Genomic DNA, 8,290 nt, shown 5'->3' on the forward strand with positions numbered 1-8,290 from the left:
TTAAATATGGAACACTTCACAAATTTTCATGTCATCCTTGTGCAGGGACCATGCTAATCTTCCAGTTTTAGTATATGTGCTGCTGAATTGAACACAGGAGGGTTGTTTGTTTTTGTTTTTCTTTTATGTGAATTGATATTTGACCTACATGTATGTCTATGTGAAGGTGTCAGATTTTCTGGAATTGGAGTTATAGAGTTGTGAGCTACCAAGTGAATGCTGGAAATCGAACCCAGGTCCGCTGGGAGAGCAGCCAGTGCTCTTAACTGCTGAGCCATCTCTTCAGCTCCTAGTATTAAAAAAAAAAAAAAAATGCCATATTCTCACAATTAAGAAATGAGGCACTGTTAGCTTCCGAGCTGTTCTCTTCTAATCTTCAGAAGAGAGAATGGCATGGCAAAAACTAACCTTCACTATGTAAAGAAAATTGTGCATAACAGAGATGGCGTCACAAATCGGAAGGGAAGGAATTTTACACGATATACTGACACACTTCGACATGTAATAGCAACACTTATGAATCCTATGTTCTGTGTCCTATTCTAAATGTTTTATGTGTGTTCATTTCCCCCCAATTTTACTTCATCAATCTATAACTTTGAACTGCAGACTGATATCTCCAGTTGCCCACTTAACAAATCCATGAAGATGTCCAGTAGGAATCTCACACTTACTGTGTCTAAAACAGAATCCCTCTTTTCTCTCCCACACATGCCCTTTTGCCAATGTTAGTATACAAATTAATCAGTTTTATTTGTCTTTAAGTTTTATTATTAGTGTATATGACATGCATGTGTGAGTACACATCAGACGTGTACATATGTAGTATGTGTAGTACATACCACTACATACATGTGACAACAGAGGGTATCTAATCAGTCTTGTCCTTTCTACCATGCAGGCCTTGGGGCTCAAACTGAAGTCATTGGGCTTGTCAGCAAGCACACTTACCTAACAAGCCATTTTACTGTCTTTCTTTCTTTGTTTTTGAGACAGAGTCTTGTGTATCCCAGGCTGGCCCCAAACTTACTATATGGCCTAGGAGAGCCTTGACTATCTGATCCTCCTGTCTCTATCTCTGGAACACTGGTGAAAACACTGCCATTCTCTGCATAGACAATGGATGGGATCAAGTCTTCCAAGACACTGTCTTTCTAGTACTCCACTCCACAGTACCATAGAACTAACTTACAGCAGCCATTCTTACCCTGAGGAAACTTCACTAAGGGATGGACCTAGAAATCCTGAAATAAGCTGTGACCTCCCAAAATAACCTTGACAATCAAGAACATTGGTCTGCCAGGTAGACCTTCAAACTTATATCCTCTTACCTTGATATCCTAAGTTTCTAAACTACCTTAATGTCTAAACTACAGAATTGTCTCCTAACCTTCAAAAAAATTAATATTCTTCTCACAAAACTACTCATTCCAAATCATAACCCATTTATGAATCTATTGCAAAGCTCAAAGTTCAGTAAAGTGGGAATTTCTGGTTTTGTTGGAGACTCAATTATGATTTTTTTTTCTGGAAGCTGTCTTATGAGAGGATGCTTTGCTGAGAACAGACACTTTTTCTGGAAGCTGTCTGGTGAAAGAGTACGTGATATTTTGCTGGAGCAGATGCTTGAGAGGACATGAAGTGTTGGGAAATCATATAGGTATAACCCAACAGACAGTGGACAATGCTCTGACATTGGTTCACTTTGCTTTCTTTGTTGATCTTCGCTTGTCATGACTTTGTAGAGAGAAGTTCACCAAAGAACTTCTGGTGGTGTTCCAGCTGCTTCTAGCCATTTCAGGAGACTCATGCTGATAGCTGGAGCCTTGCTGTTTCTTCTGGATTGAACTGCTGCTGCTGATTCTTCTTTGCTGTTTTGCTAGTGGACTGGACTGCAGACAACAAAAAATCGGAATTGTCCCAAGGAACTACTTCTAAACAGGTGCACGTCCCCCTTGTCCTAGTAACTATCTTCCTCCTCTACCTCAGTCAGTGGGCTATAAGGAAGGTTGCAGGGTTTAAGAATCATCATTAATTTAGGTTTTGAAAAATATAAGCCTACAGTTCAGAGTCTCATCTGAATCATATGGACATACAATTTCAACGTGGACAGTCTCCTTAAGGCTCCTGTTTTGAAGTATGGTCTCAGTGCAGCACTGTTGGAAGATAGGACACGACTACTAGACCAAGAGAATTCCCATCTGATCAAGAGACCATTCTCTTGATGGGGTTCATCAGGCTGTTGGAGGGGAAGAGACCTCAGAACGTGAGGCCTATTTGGAGTAACAAGATTGCTGGGAACATATCCTTGAAGGGTGTGTTGGTTCTTTCCTTCTCTCTTGTGTGTGTGTGTGTGTGTGTGTGTGTGTGTGTGTGTGTGTGTGTGTTCATGTGTACATGCAAGTAGAGGCCTAAGGTAGACAGCAAGTATCCAAGATGGAGACTTAATTTTTATCTAGTTAGGATACAAAACAATGGGTTTCACTGTGGCATTTTCTTCTTACCTGTTTATCATCACCGTTTCATGTCTCCCCTCTTGCTGGTTCTTCCTAGTGGTCACCCCCCTGCTTTCATGTCACTCGTCTATCTGTGTGTCTATAGTTAGTCCTACGTTCCAGCCATGATATTTGTCTTTCTTTCTCTCCCCATCACCCTCTCTTGTTCCTACCTCCTCTCCTCTTCAGTTCCCTTGCTTCCTGCCACGAAAGGAATGTGATCTTTTCTTTCTGAGTCTGGTGAATTTTGTTTAACATGATGATCTCCAGTTCTACCCGTTTTCCTGAAAATCACATAGCTTCATTCTTCTTTATGGCAGATTAAAAAAAAAAAAAAAAAAAACTTGGTCGTTTATGTTCACCATGTTTTCTTTATCCACTCATGTCTTATGTGCATCTAAATTGATTTCATATTTCAGGCTATTATAAATAGTTCCCCCAGGGCTGGAGAAATGCTTCAGCAATACAAGAGCACTACCTGTTCTTCTAGGACCTGGACTTGATTCCTGGTTCACACATGGTAGCTTATAATCATCTGTAATGCCAGCCCCAGGAGATCTGATGTCCTCTTGGGTGGGCACCAGGCACTCAAGTGGTGCACAGACATACATGCAGGCAAAAAAGCTTTACACATAAGATAAAACAGAAATGAATAAATGAGTAGTACCTCAATGCCCAAGAATGGGGTAGCTTACCCATCTCTTCTAAAGGTCAGCTCTTGAGCAAGCCTGACCACCTTCCTGTTGCCCCTCTTCTCCTGAGTACTGAATTTTGAACAGTAAATTGATAGACTTGGATCTGGTAACAGGTACCATCAGAAGCTGTGCCACTTCAAGTCCCCTGTGTGCATCATACCTATGTTTATGCCTGAGAAGGACTGGTGTCAAGAAAAGTTACTCTTCGGGTCACTCCTCTCTGCACCCTCAGCACTTCTGTCACCATTGAGTCCCTTGATCTTGCAGCTCTTGTTTTACTCAGAGGGTGAGGAACTGTCAGCTTGGGATGAGCTGTTTCCAAGAGCGTTCACATTTCTGCACATCTCCCTTGAGGTCTGTTCTCATGAAGTTCACTTTACTTGTACTCTGGCAGCTTTGCTTTGCATAGCTTCTGAAGGATCTTCACTGCTTCGGTGTATTAGTTTGCTAGTGAAAAGTTTTTTTAGTTCTTATTTATTTAAAAATGTCTTTGGGCTCAATTGGTGGAGTGCTTACCTTACAAGTACAAGAACCTGAGGTCCCCAGGGCCCATGTAAAAAGCCAGGTGTGGTGTCCCACTTATAATCTCAGTGCCAGAGAAGTAAAGACCAGAGGAGTCCTTGGACTTTCTGGCTAACCAGTGTTGTCTACTGGATGAGACAAGTAGGAGATCTTGTCTCAAAAAACAAGGTGGAAGCCACCTGAAAAATGACATCTGAGGTTGACCTCTGGCCTCCACACATATGGGAATATATATCCAAGCACCACACACACATATATGTACACCAGTATGAATGTGCATGCCGTGGGTACATCACAGCCATTCATGTATGTGTGTATAGTCCAGGGTAGACTTGAACTCTCAAAGATCGGCCTTCTTCTGCCTCCAGAGTGCTAGGACTAAAGGTGTGCAACACTACCTCAGAGTCCAACATGAGTCTTCATCTTTGCATTTCAACACTCTGTTGCTTATGGCACACATGCAGCACCTCTGAATATTTGAAGTTTTCTCACTTGAACTTTGTTGAACTTCTTGAATGTGAAAGTTTGTGTTTTGTCAGCAATTCTTTCTTCAAATATTCTTTCTGCCCCCTTTTCTCTTCACCATCTGTGGGATTTGATGACTTCACAAACTTCTGACATTATTTTCATGATTGTTAATTTTTCTTGTTAATCCTCAAACTGTTTAGTCTCGTTTGGGCATTCAAAGCTTGCTTTCTTCTGTCCACTGATGCTATTGGTGAACTTTTCTTCTGATTTTCATCTGTTAGTATATTTTTTCAAAACCATATTTTCTATTTTTTGTTTGTTTGTTTTAATTTTGGAGGAGAGGCATGTGCCACACTAGTCTGACAACAATTTGCAGCAATTTGTTCTCTCCTTACACCATGTAGGTTCTGGGAATTGAGTTCAGACTGCTAGGCTTTGTAGCAAGGTCCTTTACTTGTTGAATCTTCTTGCTGGTTCAAATTTCAGTCCAAGATCAGGGAAACCCATTGCTTATAGATTTCTAGAAGGCAAATAGCACACCACGCCACAACCTTGTGACATAGTAAACTCGCTTGCTTTATGGCTGAGATATCCAAGAGCAGAACAGGAAGCAGTTGGGACTCCTGTTGTAGTTAGGTCCCTGATCTGCCTCCCAGTGCCATGCTCCCAGAAATAAGACTCAGACTCAAATTATATTTACAAACACCTTGGCCATAGAGCTAGGCTCTACTCTGACTAGATCATAACTAAAGACATTTGTTTTAACCTACATTCTGCCACATGGCTGGTTATCTGAGCTCAGGTATCCTGTGTCTGTGTATCTGTCTCCTCACCTCTTTTCAGGGCTCGTCTCCTCCTCTCCCAGAATGTTTTTTCCTCCTGCTTTCCCACCTCTATTTCCTGCCTAAGCTATAGGCAGGAAATAATATAATATAATATATAATATAAATATATATATAATATATAATATAATATAAAATAAAATATATAATATAAAATAATATAATATAAGCTTTTTAATTGGCAGGTGAGGCATCCATACAATACACAAGAGGATCTCGCTACAAACTCCTCTCAGCTTAGCTACATGCCCCTAATGACTAGAACACTCCCATTAGATTCTTCCTCTCAATTTTTACCCCCTTCCAAATAGCTCCACTCTGTAGTCTGAGCCTTTATTTATTATACTAGCTTTTGATTACACTAGCATTTGAGAGACATTGAAGGTCTAAACCACAATGCTTTTCTAACAAATTTATACAAACTTGATAAGCATTTATGATGGTTTGTATGTGCTCGACCCAGAGAGTGGCAGGCACTATTAAAAGGTGTGGCCTTGTTGGAGTAGGTGTGTCACTGTGGGTGTGGGGTTTAAGACCCTCACCCTAGCTGCCTGGAAGCCAGTCTTCTACTAGCAGCCTTCAGATGAAGTTGTTGAACTCTCAGCTCCTCCTGCACCATGCCTGCCTGGATGCTGCTCCCACCTTGATGATAATGGACTGAACCTCTGAACCTGTAAGCCAGTCCCAATTAAATGTTGTCCCTATAAAACTTGCCTTGGTCATGGTATCTGTTCATAGCAGTAAACACTAAGACAGCATTTTATTTGTTTGTTTGTTTGTTTGTTTGTTTGAGATGGTATCTCCCTATGTAGTCTTGGCTGTCCTGGAACTTGATCTGTAATCTCAAAATGACAGAGATCCTCCTGCTTCTACCTCCCAAGTTTTGAGATTAAAGTCCCGTGCCACCATGCCTGCTTCATGTTCTTCATGTTTTTAACTTACTTTCTTTCTCTCTCTCTTTCTTTCTTTCTTTCTTTCTTTCTTTCTTTCTTTTTTTTTTAGGTTTTTCGAGACAGGGTTTCTCTGTATAGCCCTGGCTGTCCTGGAACTCACTCTGTAGACCAGGCTATCCTCGAACTCAGAAATCTGCCTGCCTCTGCCTCCCAAGTGCTGGGACTAAAAGTGTGCGCCACTACTCCCTGGCTTTAACTTTCTTTTTTATTATGTGAGGTCCATATGTTCTTTGCAAGAGATGCTTTTTAACATTCTATATCATTTTGTGTTTATGCCCACTGAAACCTCTACTCAGCAAGCTTGGTGGTTATTTATCTATTTATTTATCTATTTATTTATCTATTTATTTATTTATTTATTTCATAGAGATTTTCCTAAATGCCTAGAACCAATAAGTCTCTAAGTCTTTGGCAAGGGACTCATTGCTTGCCGAGGCATGCTTTCAACCTCCAGCCAGGCAGTTTATAATACTCCTTCACTTCCTGTTGGGATAGAGCCTGGAGTTTAATCAATGGTAAGAAACTAAGAACTCCTCTGGTCTTTTCTAACTACACACAGACCTGTGTTTGCACATACCTAATGTATGTGTTTGTTCTAAATTCCCAGGAACACCTTAAGACTCTCCAAAGCCCTATTACAGATACCACTCCCTAACTTTTCCTAGTGCTTATCTTTTGCCCCAGTTGTTATCTACCATCACAGAATGCTGCCACATTAAACAGTTGCCTCTCATTGTTTAGACAAATGTCTCTGACATGCCCAGCATGGCCCCAGTTCAGTAAGGGAATAAAGAAAAGACAAACAGATCTTCAGAAAATATGGAATATGGTGGATTGGATTTGCTGATGAAGAAGCTTAGGTGCTTATTATATACAGTTGAACAGAGAGGATCTGAACAAGGAGGTAGATTATCACATGCACCTAAACAAGGAAGCTGGGCTTATGGCATATAACTGGATCAAGGGGGCAGGTGTAGCTAATCTCAATAGCAGCAATTTCTATAGGGGAGCATTCTTCAGGTGATAAATATCTGGGGGAGAAATCAATGAAGGACATTTTCTGCACATACTATCAACACATGCACATAGACCAGTGGAAGGCTTTGCCATTCTTCTGAGCTGGGATGGGGGGAGGTTTTACCATTTTACAATGGGTCTGAGGCTATGGGGTCCTTGACATGGGTGTGTTCCTGTTTATTCAGGACTTCCTCCATTCCCCTCAATCCCCAAACAAAATATGTTCTCTGCAAGCTGCAAGTCAGATCAAATAAAGATAGCCTTCTCTTTTTCAGACTTCACATGTACTCTATTTCCTTGGCATGCAGTATTTGGATGGGTGGGCGTGCAGAGCTGATGGCATGAACTGGCATGATTCTGAGTTGGCTCTGAAAGAGTTACTTCAGCAGCTGGCATGGTTAGTGATCTTTGCATTCTTTTAGAGAGATTCTGCCAGTAGGGCCGGGTTCTGCTCTGTTCCAGTGTGCATTTCTGTTGCTATCCATGTGGCAAGAAGCAGGCAGCCCCACTCTAATGCAGCATTGCTGTGGTTGTTGTTGGAAATCAGGTATATGTTTCTGGTGAGTCTGCATTGCCACCATTTGCCAAATGCTTCAAAGCTGGAGGTAGGTAACTTAGTGCATTTTAAGCCAAGGGAAACATGGAGCTAAAGATAGCAGTGTGGCCGTTGAAGCTGCTGGTTTGATGAAAAACTGCTTCAAAGGTGTCCTTGCAATGAACATTGAAACCCTTAAGGTGGCCTAAGCACGATCTTCCAGAAAGCTACTAAACATGTCAAATAATGAGTTTGCTGTGAATGTGACTTTGAAGGAACTTTGAGCCCACTCTATCCCTCTCACGGTTGCCACGCTGCTGGCTGCAGGGTGTTGATTTTCAAGACTCCCACAGAACTCAGAGGGAAGAAAGATGGAAGGGACATGTTAAAATGCCTCAAGACTCACTGTTCTTACTAAGAGCTATCATTTTCCTTGAATAAACACTCATGGATGCAAACCTTTGGATAAATTTCAAACTTTGTGCTTTTATTGTTTGTTTTGCTTTTATGTTCTAGCCCAGGCTGGCTTAGAATTTACTGTAGCTCAGGCTGGCCTGAATGTGTAACAGTTTTCCTGTGGAGGTCTTCTGAGTGCTGGAATTACAGGTATGAGCCACCACACCCAGCTTAATTTCCAGAGCTCTGAAAAAGCTGATCCTTTCAGGGATCAGTGAGATTGCTTACAGGGCCAGTGAGATTGCTTAGATTAAAGGCTCTGGCCAAGCAAGCCTGATGATCTGAGCTAGAACTCCAGAACTCATGA

The 8,290-nt window shown here is 41.4% G+C and overlaps 1 pseudogene; it reads right to left on the reverse strand.

Moving 5' to 3' along the window:
- On the reverse strand, positions 1-95 carry LOC117719462 (U6 spliceosomal RNA; annotated as a pseudogene).
- Between the last annotated feature and the right edge of the window lie 8,195 nt (positions 96-8,290).

The sequence above is a fragment of the Arvicanthis niloticus genome, chromosome 13 (assembly GCF_011762505.2).
Source record: "Arvicanthis niloticus isolate mArvNil1 chromosome 13, mArvNil1.pat.X, whole genome shotgun sequence".
In the NCBI taxonomy this organism is placed as follows: domain Eukaryota; kingdom Metazoa; phylum Chordata; class Mammalia; order Rodentia; family Muridae; genus Arvicanthis; species Arvicanthis niloticus.